General features: G+C 42.5%; 1 protein-coding gene across 3 annotated transcripts in view; it reads right to left on the reverse strand.

Annotated features, from left to right (window-relative positions):
- CAB39 (calcium binding protein 39) overlaps positions 1 to 12,081 on the reverse strand; it is a 92,050-nt gene extending 79,969 nt beyond the window's left edge. Inside the window, exon 1 of one of the 3 annotated variants that reach the window (XM_004482485.4) lies at positions 11,707 to 12,081. The gene's annotated coding sequence lies outside the window, so the exon portion shown is untranslated. Of the gene's footprint in view, positions 1 to 10,857 lie in introns of all 3 variants that reach the window. The other 2 variants (XM_012521191.4, XM_023585770.3) reach the window with 2 other exon arrangements.
- Between the last annotated feature and the right edge of the window lie 7,923 nt (positions 12,082 to 20,004).

Genomic DNA, 20,004 nt, shown 5'->3' on the forward strand with positions numbered 1-20,004 from the left:
CATCAAAATAACTTTCCTGGATCTAGAAAATATTCAAATTTAACTGTACCAATTATCATTTCTCAAATAATCACAAATATGGATGGAATTATGAATCCCTTTGAATATCCATTTCCTGCTTTTATCCTAATCCAAGATATTTGACAGACTCCTACTAGAAAGGAAACAGTTAACAAACAGATTGTAGCTTCTAGAAATAAAAATTTAGCTAAAGATTCACTATTTTCTAGACTGTATCCAGGAATCAACATTAAGTTCAGTCTCTGTGATTTGGATTCTGCCTTTTCCCTTTTTGGGAAAATAATACTTTCCCTTCTCTAACCTTCCTGTGCTGCTCTCTTTCTTCACAGCTCCTCTAAGATCACTGACAGCAACTCAGTAACATGAAAGTCCTCTCATTCCCAGGGCTATCACACATCGTGACTTGACCTTATCTGCTTCTGTAACAGAAAGTTCCTATGTTCCAGGATGCTGCATCTTGGTATCATGTGGAGGAAGCAGCAGAGTACAACAGTATACAAACTCAAGCTCTGAGACAAGACTTTCAAATCCAGGGTCCCCTTCTAGGTGTATAACTCTTTTGTGTGTGTGTGTGTGTATGACTCTTGACAAGCCATTTTGCTGTTTACCCATCTGATGAAAATAGGGCTATTAGGAAGCAGATGTGGTTCAACTGATAAGATTACCGCCTACCATACAGAAGATCCAGGGTTCAATACCCAGGGCCTCGTGGCCCATGTGGTAAGCTGGCCCATGAGCAGTGCTGCCGCGTGCAAGGAGTGCTATGCCACACAGTGGCGTCCCCCACATAGGGGTGCCCCATGCGCAAGGAGTGCACCCCGCACGAAAAAAGCATAGCCTGTCCAGGAGTGGCACTGCACACATGGGGAGCTGATGCAGCAAGATGACGCAACAAAGAGACACAGATTCCCAGTGCCGCCTGACAAGAATGCAAGTGGACACAGAAGAACACATAGCGAATGGACAGAGAGAGCAGACAATGGAGGGCGGGGCATGGAGGGGAGAGAAAGAAATAAATCTTTTTAAAAAAATAGAGCTATTATAGGATTAAATATGTAGAGGCCTTAGAAAAATATAGTAACAGCTAACATGTATGTGCTATGTTTGCAGTGATGTATTCATTTTTACTGCAATACTTCTGCTTACAGAAATAGAGAATTTTTATTCTTTCATTCTGAAATGCGTCTATGATGCTGATGGGACCTCTCATTTCAGCAACTTCCAGCCACAGTGAAGAAAAGAGGGCAATAAAAGAAACAAACAGAGAAACATTTAACCCAGGGCTAGAAGATTTATATGCTTCAGAGGATAACATAAATGTACAAATTAGCCAGCAACAGGGAATAGCCTACACACTGGATTTGGGGCCCACCACTGTTAATTTCCTCTATCTGCCCCCTTTCTTAGATCAAGACACAAAATTAAACCCCTAATAGCAGCATAAAATATTGAGGATGGGGAAATTAAACAACAAAAAACTGCAGAAATGGGGATAAAACAGGAAACACTAACTTTTAACTTGTTCTATTATTGAATTAGAACTATTAGAATTCTAAATTAATCACTGACATAGATATGTACATATTTGTATTTAATTATATACTATAAAGATCACCCTGAATTTAACATATTTTTAAGAGTTTAAAAAATATATAGCAGTATAGCATAAAACTCAGCAACTATGAGTACAATTGCAACTATGAAGCAAAACAACTTTTAAACAAGCCCTTTAGCTATTTTAAAGCTTAATATTTCTGAGGGCTAATACCACAACAAATGATATATCCAGCTACAGATCAAAAGCATCCAGGTTAGGGAAGTGGACGTAGCTCAACTGGTAGAACATCCACCTACCATATGGGAGGGTCCAGGGTTCAAGTCCCAGGGCCTCCTGACCTGTGTAGTGAGCTGGCCCATGCACAGAGCTGCCATGTGTGAGGAGTGCTGTGCCACGCAGGGGTGCCCCCCTCGAGGGGGTACTCCAAGCGCAAGAAGCGTGCCCTACAAGGAGAGCCATCCCGTACGAAAAAAGTGCAGCTTGCCCAGGAGTGGTGCCGCACACATGGAGAGGTGACACAACAAGATGAGACAACAAAAAAAGAGACGAAGTTTCCCGGTGCCACCAAGGGTGCAAGCGGACACAGAAGAACACACAGTGAATGGACAAAGAGCAGACAACGGGGGGAGGGGTGGAGAGAAATAAATAAAAATAAATCTTAAAAAAAAAAAAGGCACCCAAGTTAATTTGTAGGGTACTTCATTACCTTAAGAGTCTTAAAATATTTTTCAAAGTGTGTATGATGCATCAGAGAGTTTGGGTGGGGATAAGGAATGGGGAGCTAATAATGTTTAAATTGTACAGAGTTTCTATTTGGCATGATGGAAAAGTTTTGGTATTGAATGGTGGTGATGGCAGCACACCATTTTGAATACAATTAAGAGCACTGGGTTATACATTTGAATATGGTTAAAGGGGGAAATTTTAGGTTGTATATGTTACCAGAATAAAAATTTACAAAATCTATGGAATGTAGAACACAGTGTTCCCTGAGGTAATTAAAAGAAAACAAAAAGCTAAAGTGAATCGGGCATTAGCACATCACAGACACACTGTATAAAAACATTTCTTAAGGAATCCTCAAAACCACCTGTGATGGCTAGGCTATTGTGCCAACTTGGCCAGGTAATTGTGTCCAGCTGTTTGGTCAAACAAGCACTGGGCTAACTGTAATACAAGGGCATTTATGGACTTTAGTCACCATTGACTTTCCTGCAGTGGTAAATCATAGATAGCTGGTTATAATTACATCAATCAGGGAGGCTTGCCATCAGCAGTGAGTGACACTTAACCCAATCAGTTGAATCCCTTAAAAGAGGAAGTGATTCCAGCATTAAAAAAGAATCTCCCAGCTCGTTGTTGGACAGCCAACATCTCCCAGAACTCGTTAAGAATCTTCACCGGACTTTCATCGGAGCTCCTGGTTACAGCCTGCCTGCAGAACCTGGACCTGTGCATCCCCACAGCTGTGTGAGAGACTCTGATCTCTTACTATGGACAGATATCCCTTGTTGATTCTTTTTCCCTAGAGAACCCTGACTAATACATCGCCTTAACCATAAATTCTACTACTGATATTTTACAGATGGGAAAGCTGAAGCAGAATGGGCATTCAATTCTTGTCCAAGGACACACAAATGGGATCTGAATTCTGGACTTCTGAGGTCAGAGTCCCTCCTCTTTCTCCAGGCTGAGCTTAGTCTTCTCACTTACAAAACAGTATATAGTATCTTCTCATTCTAACATCTTGTTTATAAATTCATGCTCTTACAGTGTTTCTCAAATTGCATAAGGAATTATTGCAGTTCATAACAAGCATTAAAAAAACCAGAACAGAATATAAAGTATTAGAATGTATCATATCATAAGGCCTACTTTTTTGTTTCATGAAACTTCTTTTTCAGTATTGAGAGTATGTCTGTATGTGCTGGGTTACTGATCATAAATTTAATTTCTCACTGGAAGTTGAAGTTAAAAAGGAAAAAAAAGGCTTGAAAAGTCACTGGTCTAAAGTGTTCATTCTTTTCCTTAACATAACTGAAAATAAATTGTTCCAACTTTAGTTGGATTTCAAATCTAAGAAAAGTTATCCCAGAGACTAAATGCTTTGAATTCTGTACTAATATGTACGTAAATAAGAAGATTTCCCAAACTGTGTTCAGGCAGACTCGTCCTTCTATACTTTGTCAGTATTTCTTAGGATGGAGGTAAGGATTCTCGTGACCAAACAAACTTGGCAAATCGGGAAATCCTGCACATTGTATTTCCTTCCTGGACAATCACAATGCATATTACTAAAAATTCTGAGAAACGGCAGAAAACAGTAAAACCACAGTCAAAAATAAAAATTTGATAAACTGTATTTAACCCAATGTTTCCCAAACTTATTTGACTATGGAAATAACCAATAATCACTTTTCTCTCATAAGATCAGTGTTCCACAAATAACAATTTGTGAAAAACTGCTTTATGTGGGTCTTATACATATAAAGGGGAGAAACCCTAGTTAGTTTCAGCTATAGCAGTATTTAATTCTTTTTCAAATAAGCACAAATATAGCAGAGATGAATAAAACAAATGGAAAAACTGTACTTGGGTTATGCATTTCATCTCTGCTGAGGAAATTTATCAGAATACAATTGTATTATTTAATAGTTAGAGAAAAGCTGTATTATGTTCTGAAAGAATGAGGTAAGGAGAAGAGAGGGAAAGAAGACATTAATACCCCTGAATTGTATACTAGAAAGTAGTTAAAATGGGAAAGTTTATGTTGTATACATACTAAGACAATAAAAAAAATTTAAGTGGGGCAAAACTTACAAACATAGGAAAAACCTACAACTCATCTTCTAAAGAGAGATGGGAGTCAAAAGGTGGATGTGGGATCACGTTAGTGACCTGATCCAGAAGTAAAGAAACTGGCTGGAAATATGCCATCAAAGGGGAGAAGAGTCGTTTACCCAGACTGAGAATTCCTTGAGGCCTGTCTCTACAACATAAACACTAATGAAAATTGCTCATGGAAGAAATTACTTAATAATAGATGTTTGAGGAGTTAGGAATGCTCTTGGGTGGTGAACACCATTCTCATCATTGAAAGAACCCTGGGCTGGAAACGGTCCTATGATCTCAGCGAGCAAGTCCATTCCATGTAGGAAGAGGATTAATACCAACAATAAGGCAAAGAATAAAAGAACGTTGGTTTCTTAAGCATGTTCTTCACATCCTCAAATTTGATTCTACATTTCTGATCCGTTCTTTTCTATCCTGTTTTCCTCTGGTTAATGTTTCTCTTTTTCCTAAAACAAACAGCTCATAGAACTTTACAACACATAGTACTTAAAACTTGACAATGAAATGGATGTGAGGCTCAAGGATTTGTTAATTATTAACTTGACTTACTAAGCTTATATTTTATAATCATAATGTTTAGTTTATTTATAAGTACAAAAGTAGAAAATTTGAAAATACACATTTTGATGTTATTCACATTACCTTAGGCAAGTAGAATACTGTGAAATAACACCAGGCACCTGACCATGCAGGAGAAAAGAATGTTAAAGCATGGTCACATGCCATAAGGTCTCATGAAGAAAATGATTTCAAAATCACGGGCAAAACAAAACAGGAGAGGTACCTAGCACAGAAGAAAAACACAAATCAAAAGCCTACATACAGGGTCACTGAAAAAAGAAGAGCAAAAGAAACTTGGAATGCTCCATCTGGTCCCTCCCTGGTGTAATAATGAGGGTGGCCTACAGTGCAGAGGTGGAGTGACTTGCCCAGAGTGACAACATGGTTAGTCATTGAATCAGGCTCTACCCAGATCTCCTGATTCCAAGGTTTCTGCCTCTTCTACTCTAACACAAGGCCTCCTACCATCTATACACAGGACTAAAATGAAAAAATAAATATTATCTACCTTTTACAGGACTAAACCAAGATTACAGATCCATTCATCAAATTATACCTCTAAACAACTAAAGTATTTAAAATAAACCTTATTTTGTATAACATGTGGTTACCATTTCTTGGGAAACTAATAAAATGTTCATTAGGCTATATTTATAAACCTTCATTCTAAAATCCTAAATCAAAAGTGGTCAGTAAGAAACCTAGATCTTATGGAGGAAAATAAAACCATTTCATATGAGGATGCCATATCCCATTCAGTAAGTACACATTTTGAAATAAGGTAGACCTGGATTCAAATCACAGCTCAACCGCATGTCTGCTTGACCTTGGGCCAGCCCCTCAGATTTGGTTTCCCACCTGTAATGATATTAGGGATAATATTACCTTCCTCAGAGATTTGCCCAACATATCATGATACTCAAATGGTCATTTTCTTTCTCTTCCCGTCTGGTAATTTTTGTCCGTGTCCCTCAATTTTTCTCTATTTCAACTTTTAACTTCACAGAACCCTCCCAAATTTGCCAGCTATGCCAAGAATATTATGATCAGTAGTGTATCAGACGTCCCCCCAAAAAACACAGATCATGTGCCAAAGAGCACTTTATATTGTAAATACAATTACTGTAAATGCCAGTGAAAAGATTCAAGTAGGCATTACTGCATGTAGTAGACTGAACTACGTACCCTTAAAAGACATGGTCTTAATCTTAATCCACATTCCTGTGGGTGTAAACCCATTTGTAAATAGGACCTCTTGAAGACATGTAATTGGTGAAGGTGTACTCATCTGTGAGTAGACTCATCTGTAAGGTCCTCTTTAGATATGGCCAAACTGTTCCATATTACTGGAGGCCTTACATAAAGCCAGAACTCAGAGAAACACAACAGGAAGTCAAGGATATCACCATGTGATGGATGACAGGCAAAAGATGCAACCCAAGGATTGTGGAAAGCCAGACCCAGAATGCTACAGACTTTAGGGAGAAAATATGGCCTGGCTGATGCCATTATTTTGAACTTCTGACCACCAAAACTGTGAAATAATAAATACATTTTTGTTCTTTAAGTCAACCCATTATGTGGTTATTTTGTCATACCAGCCTGGCAAACTAAGACACTGCTGCATAAAGTAAAAAAGTTAATTTTTTTTTCCATGCAAACTAGATAAAAATGAAGAGAATCAAGTTCTAAATCCAGTTCTGCCACTAATAAGCTATGAAACCTTAGGCAAGTGACTTCACTTTTCCGGAAGTTCCAGCTGCCATAACTCAAAGTTAACCAAACACTGTCTGTTTAGTTTATTAAACAAAGGGTTCTAGTTAAGAGTGGGCCTTAGCATTCCCATCTGCAGAAAGAGCCATTCTGATTAAACTGTTTCTAAAGTTTCTTCTACCTGGAAGAGTTTATCACCAGCATCAGCACTACCACAAAACTTATGTCTGAGGACACTTTCAAGCACTTGATACATAGTAACTCATTTACTCTTCCAGCAACCTCTAAGGTAGAGTCTATTATTATTCTCTCTCTCACATGAGGAATCTAAAGTAAAAAAAGCTAAGGAACTTGCCCAAGGTCATAGAACCCATAAATGGAGGAGTTAAGTGACAGTTCAAATCCAAGAGTGGGTCTTAACTATAGACATGTAAAAAAAAAAACAAAAAAAACTGTTAAATGCTTTTTTTCCTGGTGCAGAAATGCCGCTGATGTATAATTTACAGTGGAGGGAGAATACAGTGAGTAACATGTTTAATGTTAACACCACCCTGCAAAAGGGCAAGCTATGGTCCATTAGACAAGGTGATAAAATAGCAATTTAATTAAGACCAAGCTACAAAATGTATATTTTGTTTCTCAGACAAATATTTTATTGAAATAATGTAAGTATTGTCCTGTCTTCACATTATCATACTTTCGTGGTCCTCAATAATTTATCTGTTGGATAAATATCCAAGGAATAAATATCATTTACTGGTTAAATAATTAACTGGATTTCCTCAGTCTGTAACTATGCACATGAAACGCAGACACGGATATACAAGCAAACACAAAACTACAATTTAAAACACCAAATTCTGAGTGTACTTACCAAGATCTAAAGTTAACACAATTTATTAAGGATTATGCAAATAGGTTATGTACTCCACTCTACCAACACAAATGGCCAGGACAGGCTTTACCTCCCTCATTTGGAGCCACTTCACACCTGGCTGGCCTCTTGCAATTCTCTGCATGCCATTCTCCCACTCTCTGCCCAACTACCATTGCTTACCATTACAGCCGCCATAAATCACAATTCTGCCATTCACACACCCCTTCCATCTCAAGGGAAAAGTTAAAGCATACTGGGACGACGAAGATCAAGGAGAGAGAAACGGCACTCAGAGGACTACACACACACCATATACACATACACATCCCCAAAACACAGTGCTGATGGCAACAAGCTGTTTATTTCATTACCATTGGCCTATCACCTGCCACTCAGTTCCAGATTAACTCTTCTCATAATCTCTGGAGGGTCTAAGAAACAGGAGCAGAACAATCATAGAGTTTTTTCCCATCCTGGTCTAGTCTAGCAATGTTGGTTGTAGAAATATTTGTCTTCCTCTGCTCTGCCCCATGCTCTGGCCTGATAAAGATAGTGATGAAGAGTCCGGGTGGATGGTCATTAAGAGTGGTGAGACTCGCAAGTAAGAACTCTCATACAGGTGAAATCCCTCTTTAATTACCAATCTTCCCTCCTCCAATAAACATCAGAGGGAGCCAATATAGCTCAAGTGGTTGAGCATCTGCTTCCTATGTTCGAAGTCCAGGAGTTTGACCCCCCAGTACCTCCTAGAAGCAAAAACAAACAAACAAACAAGCATATAAATGAAAAATACAACTCAGGAGAGCTGGTGGAGCCCACCAGTTTGCCTGTATACAAGGTCCAGGGTTCAATCCCTAGCCCTGGTACTTCAAAAACAAAAACAACAGACTGACAACTACATTGTTAGGCAATTTTTAGGCTCCTTGGTCTGAACTGCATTCACACAAGTACATAATCTTTACACCTCAACAATTAAATAATAAAACAAGTCACAGGCAGTCTAACCCAGAAGGTAACACAGATTTGATTTTCTTTCCCACAATTTTATCATACAACAAAGTTTTACCAACCTTTGGCCAGTAGCTGCACTAATCCATCTATCACATTCCTATTTCTGTAACACTCTAGATATCCATAAAATCAAATTCCTAATTAAAAGGACCTCTGGAAAAGAAAAATAATTGATCTTTCAAATAGAACTTAAGCAGAAAAATCACGAGAGAGGTAATCAGAAATGAAATGAAATTCTGCTCCACTACTGGATTTTATTTGGGGGGTGGGGAGGACTGACAGGGAAAACACAGATTTATGTCTGTGTATTTTAATACCAGGTGGTGAAAATGGAAATGTTCAGTGATCAATCTCCTGGAAAAAGGCACTCAGTCACGTTCAATAATGACTATAGACATCTGTAACATACAAAAAAGAGAAAGATTCAAATAAAACCAAACCAAATTCTAAAACCAAACCCATATTTAAATTAGACTTTCTTATTCTTAGCAATTCTTTAACTTTATGAAAATTGAGTCTAGCCCAGCACTTCATTATATATGTCTTTAGAAAGAGACCTTAATAATATACTTTAAGACATAAAGTACAAGGAAAATGACTTAATACAAGAATCTGCAGTCTGAAATGCTGGCCTAAAGTGATGTGCCTTGAAATCAAGAAACAACCCTCTTTTGTTAGAAAAGCAAATCATTTCATCACAAATTCTATATTATACTAAAAATATGGTAAACATTGATACTTTACCGATGAAAAAGCTAAATACATCTAGTCTGGATTTTTGTGACATCATGATCAAAGAGTAGCTAACTTATATGGATGGCTATAGAATAAAGAGTATTTTTCATGGGGCGAGAGGAGGAAAGGGTGGGAAAGGGAACTGCAGTGTATAGGAGATATTGTATCAGCCATGAAAGCAATACTTTAATAGTGCCCTTTTTTCCCATCCTTCCCCTCAATTGAGATCTGTGTGCTTGTGCTGTTCCATACCTGAAAGCACACATCCTATCAAGAAATGAAAACTTTGACAACCAATAGGATCCAACTCCTAGAGACGAATTAAGAGATATACTTCAAAGAAGCCTTTAGAAAAAGTTGTGTCCACAGTAGCAATTATTAAGCATGACTATCGCATTTTATGTAAGGTAAACAATGCTACTTTGTCAGTGAAAACAAAACACTTAAGACTTCCCTTGAGTAAACTACCTTGTGTAAAGGTATTTAATGACCAAAAAAAAAAAAAAGATTTATATATATATGCAGTATATTTCCTTACGTAAAGGAAAAATACGCAGGAAAAGACTGGAAAGGAAATATGCAAAAATGTTAACAGTAGCCCAATCTAGGTGGTAAGATTACAAAAGATAATTGTTTCATTTTCCAGTACTTACATATGCACCCTTTTTACAAAGATCATATACTACTTCAACAATCAGAAAGTTTTTTCTTAAACTGAAAAGCCAAGTCACTTGCCATATAAAAGTGTACTTACAAAACTAACACAGGTTTTAAGATATTTCCATAAATCACATAATCTAAACTTCAAAGAGAGATGCTAAATTTGCTAAGTAATCTGAAAAAAAGCTGCATAAAATAAAGCCAAAAACTTTCACTTCTTCCTCTATTATTAGATTTTAATAACTAAAACCTAATAAAAAATTGTGCCTCCTTACAGAAAAATTTTATGTCCAAATTTCCATCCGAGAATATTTTAGATTATTTTATACAACTGTCATCTCAAAGAAGCAATATAGGTTCAGCGCACTAATTCCAAAGTGTAGATACTTAATATAAAGTGCAAGACGTTTTGATGCATTGTAGTGAAGGCACCAACAGAAATGCTCTATGTGTGGATGAGCTTATTTTACACACATCTTTTCCATTACTTTTTAAAAGTATGACGTCTAAGGTTTCCTTAGCCTGGGAATGTTGTTAAATATCTGGGAAACCGTCAAAATCGGTCTTAAATTGCATTACATTCAAGGCATAGAATGTCGACTACTGAATGGGCCTCCTCTCGTAGCACAGGAGAGCCTTTAACATCCCTGGTCTACACTTCCGGGCTCATGAGTCACAGAGAAACGAGCTCTATGTTTTCCTTACAATGCCACTCACAAAGCTCCTCTACAGTATTCAAGGATCGGGCCCAAAAATACCTCTCTTGCCCCCCTACCTCTCCACGGCTCTATGCAATAAACTGAACAATGCTCTTTGTCTAGAGCACGTCTTTTTATTTTGTCCTCTAGCTTGGCCACCCTTCACATACCGTCTCTTCAGCACCCATCCACTCCTAAATCCCATCGGGCCTTCAAAACCCTGCTCGGCACCGCCTCACCCAGGAAGCCTTTCAGATTTCTGCCAGGCGGAAGTGATGGATCGGTTTGGTCTCCCCTGGGTGAATTTCCAGCACTTCGTAGTTCCTTCGCGGGACTTATCACCTCCTTCCTCGTATCAGGGTTATTTGTGTACTCCTCTTATCACCCACACCACAGCGTAAGCTCTTCGGGGGAAGAGACTGCGAAGCCGGTTCACCTTTGAATCCCTCCAGCGCGGACCGATTACGGCGCCCGCACACAGTCGGCAGTCGGGCTAGTTCAACCGAACTCGGGACGCTCCGACCGCACCATTCCTAACCAGAAACCAGCGAGGCATTTTCCTGAAACGCTAATTACAAAGGCCGTATCTGCCTCCCGAAAGCAGGAAGTTTCCCTGGGGCCAGGCTGCGGACTGGAAGGGAGCGAGGAGCCCGGAGCCCCGCGCGCAGTGGGAGTGACAGTTGGCCCGGCCCGCACTTCCCTGCTCTCCCGACTCGGGGCTCTACCTTCTCAGTGTAGCTAGAGAGCCGCGGAGAGGGGTGGCAGGAGAGCGCGGGGGCTCCCAGGGCGCCGGCCCGCAGGCCCCTGGCACCCCGCGCCGGCGAAGGCAACAGGGGAAGGCTCCATAAGGGCCCGGGGTGGAGAGGCAAGCCGGGCCCAGCCGCTCCCGCCGACTCCAAGGCCGCCGCGACCCGAGAAAATGGAGGCAGCCCCGGGGTCGGGGTCGGGGCCGGCCCGGCAGGGCAGGCGGAAGAAGGGGCGTCCGTGCCGCGGGCAGGGCCGGGCCGGGCTTCACTCACGGGGCTGGGCTGCGCCGAGCCGGGCGGCTCCCTCTTCGCCTCCGCGTCGTCGCCGTCCCCGTCCTCGGCCGCCGCCGCCTTGGGCTGCTCGCTCGGTCCCCGAGGCGCGGCTCGGGCGCTCGGCCCCTCCGTTGTCTTCCGCCTACTCCTGCTCCCAGAGACAGCGACGGCTGCGCGGACGGACGGCGGCCCAGGGACTCCCGCGGCCTCCGCCGCGCTTCTGCGTTCGCTCGGGTTGCAGCTGCGGGGCCCGACGCCTCCTTCGCCTCTGCGTCGGCTCCTCAGGGGTCGGTCTCTCCAGGCCGCGCCGCTCCCCGTTCCGGCCCGAGCCCGGCTTTGACGTGCGCACTGCGCAGCCGCCGAGGGCGCGACGTCGGGCGGCGCCGCAACGTCCCCTTCGATCCCGGGCGCCCCCGGGCGGCGGGGCGGACTCATGGCGTCGGAAGACTTGCGCGACGAGGTCCAGGCGGGAGCCGGCGCTGAGAAAAGCAGAAGCAGACAGCCGGTTCCTCTTCCTTTCATCTGCCGCCAAAATGCGGGCGTTCCCCCCTGCTCAGCCCCCTGTTGCTGTCTAAGCATTCTTCCTGGAGGAATCTCACCCCCACTTCCAACCACCACTTCCTCAATTCTTAACAAAGCTTTGTTCCAGCTGATGGCCAGGAGCCCGTCTTTGTGCAGACTTACTCTTTCATACTCCATACCCAGGCACAGATAATTCTCTTCTTAGTATCCTCCGTAAGAGAGACTTGAAAGTGATGAACTATTCCCAATTATCAGGATTCACCGGCCTGGGTTTAGACCCCAGCTCCACTATTTAGCCTTGGTGGGCTGTTTCCTGTTTCAGTGCCTTGGTTGTCAATGAATGAGATAATGCATGGCAAAGGTCTGCCATAAAAATGCCAAACATATATATATATATATATATATATATATATATATATATTTGGTTTTTGGTTTTGTTGTGGTGGTTTTTAATGTATAAGTGAACAAAATATTTCTGGGCCAGGAACTGTTGTACTGAGTGGTGGGGCAGCGAATAAAACAGTATCTGAGACAAACAGCAAACAAAAAGCCAACGCATGTGTATTATTGGAAGGTGTTAAGTGCTATTGAGAAAACCAACACAGTCTAAGGAGGAGAGAGGGTGCACAGTATTGTTTTATTGATTGTGCTTCTGCAGGGAGCATCCGCTGGGAAAAAAGTGTATGGAAAGGCAGAGGGAACAGCAAGGACTGAGGCTCTGAGGTGGGAGTGTGGTTGGTGAGTTTAAGGGCAGCTTGAAGGCCAGCAGGGCAAGTGCCCTGAGTGAGGGGAGAAGGGAGATGAGAGAGTCGAGGTTGTAGAGACCAAAGCAGGATTTTATTAGAAGTCGTTTTTTTTTTTTCAGATATTTTAAAAATTTCTTTCTCTCCCCTTCCCTGCTCCCCCGTGCCCCCCCCCCCCCCAGTTGTCTGCTCTCTCTGTCCATTCACTGTTGGCTTCCATACTTGCCAGCATCCCTGGAATCTGTCTCTTTTTGTTGCATCATCTCGCTGTGTCAGCTCTCTGTGTGTGTGGCGCCACTCTTGGGCAGGCTGCACTTTCTTTCGCGCTGGGCGGCTCTCCTTACTGGGCACACTCCTTGCGCGTGGCGCTCCCCTACTCAGGAGACACCTCTGCGTGGCAGGGCACTCCTTGTGCACATCAGCACTGCACATGAGCCAGCTTCACCACACAGGTCAGGAGGCCCTGGGTTTGAACCTTGGACCTCCCATGTGGTAGGCGGATGCCCTATCCGTTGGGCCAAATCCACTTCCCCAGAAGTAGTATTTTACTCTGAATGAAATGGAAAGTTATCTGGAGAAGTTTGAGCGAAGAAGGGATGTGGTCTGACATTTTAAAAGCATCACCTTGGCTGTGGTGTGAAGACTAGGCAGAAGGGACCAAAGGTTTAATTAAGCAGGAGACCAATTTGCTGAAATAATCCAGTCAAGAAATGATGGGGTTGGTGCCAGATGATAGCAACAAAGGTGTAGAGAAGTGGTTGAGTTCTAGATTCGTTTAGAAGGTAGAGATGATGGAATCTTGCTGAATTTTAAGGTTTCTTTCTCCAGCAACTGGACAAGTTGGTGAAACGGGGAAGACTTAAGCAGGAAGAGGTGTGAAGGGAGGAACTCAGGAAGTCATTTGGGGCCATATTAAGTTTACACTGCTTCCAACACAGGCAAGGAGGAGACTGGATATGGAAGTCTGGGGTGAGGTCCGGGCTGGAGATGTAATTTGGGTTGAACTCAGAGTACGTAAAATCTCAGGAGTTAATGAGATCATTTAGAGTGTGTGTTAATAAGGAACAAGGGCAAGGATTGAGCCTGAGGCCCCCAATATTGAGAGGTCAGCTTGATGACAGGGAACCAGCAGAGGATTCTGAGAAGGACCCAGTGTGGGAATGGAGAGCATTGTGTGCTGGAACACTAGGGGTCCCTTTCAAGGAAAATGGATGACTTCATCCTGCCCAACAGGTAACATCATTTGCCCGGGTGTTGGTAATTGGTCATTGGTTTCAGCACTATTGAGGCAACTAGTGACCTTGGTGAGAGCTATTTCAGTGGAGAGGTGGCTGGGAAAGCTTAATTGGAATGACTCTAGAAAGAATGTGACCTAGAAAACTCTCTAGAAAGCATGAATCTCTCTTGAGAGACCATGAGTGTTGAAGCTTTGCTCTAGAAGGGAGTAGAGAAATGGGGTGGTAGCTGAAGGGGAAGAAGGGATCAAAGCAGATTTTTTTGTTGTTGTTTTATTTTTAGGATGGGAGAGATTATAGCACACTTAAATGCTGATGAGAATGAATCAGTGGGGAGAGAAAATCTGATGATTCAGGTGCAGGGAATGAGGGGAGAGGCACTTTCTGGAGAGCTGTCCTTGAGGGTATAAGAAGAGCTGGCATAGCACCCACATGGCGGGACTGGCCTTGGACGCAAGTGGTACAAGGCGGGCAGGTAGAGCGTGGGCACAGGGGCAGGGGGAAATTCCCTTCTGAGGGCACCTATTTTCTTCTTGAAACAGGAAGCAAGGTCATCAGCTCAGAGTGTGGAGGGGGAGGAGGTGTTGGAAATCTGAGGAGAGAGGAGAAGGTGTAAAGAAGGGCCAGTCATAGGGTTGTTATATGGTTTTTTACCAGCCACACTTTGCTGGGAAGGTTGAGAGTTGGATTCCAACCAGGGTTATTTTTGCTAGACAGTTCCGTGGAGGGAGGGTGGATTGTTGGACCCAAGCCTGGTGAAGTGGGCAGTGCTAGAGGAGAGACCCTGTAAATGTGGTGGGATCGATGGAAAGCAGGTACTTGGGAAGTCAAAAGGCTTATTGGAATCAGGGCAGTAGGGGGAATGAGGTGGAAAAGAGGAAGTGCCTGTTGGAGCGCAGGTCACCCCCTGAAGCAGAGACTGTGGAAGGAACAGTTTTCTGTAGTGACTACCTAGGCAGCTTCTCCAACTGTAATGTGTGTGCGGGTCACCAGAGGATCTTATTGAAATGCAGATGTTGATTCTGGGGACCTGGGATTGGGCATTTCTAACAAGGTCTCAGGTGATGCTAATTATTCTTATTCTTGCCAGGATCCCATACATTCAGTAAAGGCAGCACAGAAAAGAAAAACTAGAATAATCTTGATCACAAATATGCCTAAATAAAGAAAAATTAGGAAATATAAGTAAGATATCAGCATACTAAAAAAAGTCCACCGCAACTAAGCACAATGTGTCTCAAGGATATTAGACAACTATTAGAAAGACCAGAAAGTCTCCCTGAAGAAGGGTGGGGTGGGGTGGGAGGTTTGGCGGGCTGGGCTGTCAAGGGTCAAAAGAAATCGTGTGACTTGGGGGGCTGCTGGTTACGGCAGCTGTCTCTCTGCTTCTTTCTACTGAAGGTGAAAAAGATACCCAGCCCCCTCAAGTGGATGTACCACAAGAGATATCTAATTTTGAAACTTTATTCAATAAAGACTTTACCTTACAGCTTTTCTTTGAAAAGAGGAGAGTCCTTTAAACTACAGTCCTGAAGAGGCATTTATTGTACTTGTATGGCACAAAAACAAGTCATGACCCAGTTTCCCATAGAATAAAAGAATGCGTGGGGCTGGATAAACCCCGTATGCAGGGCCTTGATTCCTTGGCTCAATGGATCAGAGTAGGATTCCAGATTAATCTCTTAAAGGTGATAAGCCCACTACAGCTGAGAATTGTAGCAGCAAGACAGTAGAAATTTCTGGAGCAGGGGTTCGTAACAAATGCTGAAACCAAACTGGAAGGAACCACATCATTTGACCACTTGGACTTATACCTTCCTAACACTTCTGCAGGGCTTCTGGAAAGCTTTTTCTATTAACAACATATTTCTTTGTGGGCACAGCTCTCTGAGATATTCCTCCATCTCTTCATCTCGAACTGGAGGCCCTTGGTTCTCCCTGTGCCCACAGAGCTCAGGGTCATGAGACAGGGTCATCATTCTCCTGGAGTTGGACTGTGCAAGGGTTCCTCACTTTTTCCCTCACTGTCCTGCTCTGGAGCTGGGCGATAGGATGGCAGCTCCTCCCTACCTTAATCAGACTATCTGTGAAGAACTTTGGAACCTGACTCACAGCTTCGCTCTTCACCCCACCCTGCACCTGACTTGTCCTGGACAAGGTTAAGTGTCACTCATCCAATACATTAGCTCATCATTTCCTTATTCTCTCTGCCCCAGTGACCTTCGCTTCCCCTCCACTTCAACCACCACTTTAGCCACTCACTGTAATCACCAGAACTACTGGACCTATGAAGCCTGAATTCTAGCTTCCCTGTTTAACTACCTCTCTCATCTACCCATCCTTTCTATACCCACTTACCCACCAAACCTGCTCTAAATCCCACTGAAACTTTGTTTGTTTTACATAACAAACGCTAATTGAGCACAAATAATTACTGAGCACAAACAGTGGGAAGGAGACATTGAAGGTGATCCCTGCCCTCAGGGAGCTTGTAGTCTGGCAGACATGCAAGTCAATAGGCAGTTAGAGAAGAGTGAGACATGAAGGTTGGATGGGATTCAGCAGGGGAAGATGGAAAAGGAGGTGTGGGTCATTCACAGTAAATGTTCAAGGAAAGGCATGTGTATAGCACCCAAAGCAGGAAAACCTGGTGAATCTGGGGAGCTGCATACAAGTAGTTGAGTAGATAGAACTTGGAGTTTGAGCTAGGGGACTGGCATCAGGTAAGACTGGAGAGCTAAGCAAAGGTCCAATCATGAAGAGCCTTGTCAGCCCCTCTTAAGGAAGTTAGTGGGTATGGGTTGGGTGCAGTGGACATTGGCACCTCTAAGGCATCGAGTGGCGTGCTCGGATGTGTACATTAGATTTAGAGCTACCCCTCTGAGCCTGGTGTGCGCTATGGATGGGAGCAAGGCCAGATCCAAGGCAGTGAGACCAGTTAGGAGGCTGTCCTCATCTTGGCAATGGGATATTGGGGGCCTGAGGTAGGGCATGAAAAAAAAAGTGAATCAGGTAGGGGAAAAAAAAACATTTAGAAAGTTGTATTTGGAGATTTGCTCGATATAGATAACAGATTGATGAGTAGGGGATGAAAGCCAGGCTTTTGACATGAACAACTGGGAAGACAGTAGGGTTATTTACTAATATGGGCACTGCCTAAATACCATCTAGGAGCAATCAGAAGAAGATGGGAGGAAAACCAGGAAAGTGTATGTCTCACAGGCACACTTCAAGAGAAAAAACAATCAACAGTCAAATGCAGCAGTGAAGCCACCTCAGAAGGATGTGGCAAGAGAAGTGACCTTGGTGACCTCAGAGGTGAAGTAGCAGCTAGATAGCAGTGGGTTTAAGGTATGGATGGGAGATATGGAAGTGGAAATTATGGGGCAACACCACAAGACAGGAAATTGAGGAGGGGCGATAGCTAGAGAGGACAGTCTGGCCAAGAGAAGATTTGGAAGTTAGGAGCAACTTGAGCATGTTTAAAAGCTGATGGGAAGAAGTTGCATGTACAGGAAATTGAAGGGCTCACAGATGTCTAGAGGTCCCTGAAGAGGGAGGAGATGCCATGCAAGCACAGGGAGTTAGGAACCCTCTTTCTTGTAATAGCAGAGAAAAAAAGACAACAGAAGTCCAGGGAAAGGATAGCCGAGTGAAATAGAGGGGAAGTTCCTAGGAGTTGAGGTATGCAGGATGTGCTTTGTTAAGGGAAAAAAGAGAGTAGTTTTATCCTAAAGTAAAATGACTAATTGTTCCAGAATGGGAAAGAGGACAGTTTTGGACAAAACCTGAACAGATAAAGAGAGTTGTAGAAGGCTCTTGGAAAGGAATTTTATTTGATGTTTTCAAACTGGCTAAGGTTTGAAGGATTTATTTATAAGATTTACAAAAAGAGCTTTAGTATCAAAATCACTCATGAAGAACTAGCATTTATTTTATTTTTTCAGTCAAAATGAGAAAATTATTGGTCTGTTCTTAATAGGAGGTTTGTGGTGGGCTAAATAATGACCTCCCCCAAAATGTTCACATCCTAAATCCCAGAACCTGTGAATATGTTACCTTCCATGGCAAAAGGACCTTTGTGGATGTGATTCAGTTAAGGATTTTGCTGTGGGGAGACATGGTTGGATTGTCCAGGTAAGACCTGATGTGATCAAGAGGGTCAGAGTGAGGAGAAGGGGATGTGGCAACAGAAACAGAGAAAGCTAGATTGGAAGACAATATGCTGCTAACGTTGAAGATGGAGAATGGGTCCTGGAGCCAAGGAATATAGGTGGCCTCTAGAAGCTCAAAAAGGAAAGGGAATGGGTCCTCTCCTAAAGCCTCCAGGAGGAAGCAGCCTTGCTGATACTTTAACTTTAATCCCATAAGACTGATTTTGGAATTCTGATCTCCAGAACTGTAAAGATAATAAATATGTGTTGGGAAGCAGATGTGGCTCAACTGACAGGGTGTCTGCCTACCATATAGGAGGTCCAAGTTTCGAACCCAGGGCCTCCTGCCCGGTGTGGGGAGCTGGCCCACACGCAGTGCTGCTGTGTGCAAGGAGTGCCCTGCCGTGCAGGGGTGTTCCCCATGTAGGGGAGCCCCAAACGCAAGGAGTGCACCCCTCAACGAAAGCTGCCCCCCGTGAAAAGCGCAGCCTGCCCAGGAGTGGCGCCGCATACACGGAGAGCTGACACAGCAAGATGACACAACAAAAAAGAGGCACAGATTCCCATGCTGCCTGACGAGAATGCAAGTGGACACAGAAGAACACACAGCGAATGGACACAGAGAGTAGACAACTGGGGAGGGAGGGGGAGAAATAAATAAAAATAAATCTTTTAAAAATAAATAAAAAAATATGTGTCATTTTAAGCCATTAAGTTGGCAGTAATTTGTGGAAGTGGCAATAGGAAATTTCTTTTAAAATTTTTTTACCTTCCATGTAGTTTGCCAGATAGTCTGTGTTTTACCACAATAACCTCTATATTTTATGTGGACATTATGACCTTGATTATTTAAGAGAACAAGGTCTGTCACTTGGGAAAGCACTATGGTTCTTTATAACCTATGTTTATATTTCAAATATTTTATCGTCGCTTTGATTAAATGGGTAGCCAAGTATTATTTCTCAGTAACTCATGGTCCTACCTTAACCAATTATTCAAATCTCCTGAGAACTTTTGATAGTTTGCCTTCTCCCAATTAAATCCCAAATGATAACTTTTAGGCCTAAGATTGTCTTTGAGGTTTCTCCGAGAGTTCTGGACAAACCACAGAGGATTTGTCCTTTTACCTTGTAAAAGAGAGGTGCTAGAAATAATTAAGATTTATTTGATGTTACTATTGATGATCTGTGTAGGAAAAGTTGACTAAACAGAAGAGATGCTTAACCTTCTCCAGGTTGCATTTGTATAAATAAATATTATTAAATACAAATATTTCAGAAATTCTATGCTGTATGGGAAATTCCTAGAGATATTTCAATGCCTTTGCTGGCCATGGTTTGCTTCTTCACACTGCTTTTCTTGACATCAAGCAATCACAATATAGTGTTATCAGTCACAAACACTTTCAGTTACTCTAAGAATGTTAACTTGGTCAAAACTTCTATTGTGAATTTAGCACCTACTAACGTTTTCAATTGAGGACTCACCTTACCTCCCTATGGAGGTTTATTAATATGCAGATGTTTAGGACCTATTCCAGACTTTCAGAATCTCTTTACCTGATATTCTTGAATTATGCTTAGTACTTTCTAACTATACACTGAGTATATTCATGGTAACTTATGTCAGAATTATTGTATGTCT

This window comes from Dasypus novemcinctus, chromosome 7 (genome assembly GCF_030445035.2).
Source record: "Dasypus novemcinctus isolate mDasNov1 chromosome 7, mDasNov1.1.hap2, whole genome shotgun sequence".
Taxonomy (NCBI): Eukaryota; Metazoa; Chordata; class Mammalia; order Cingulata; family Dasypodidae; genus Dasypus; species Dasypus novemcinctus.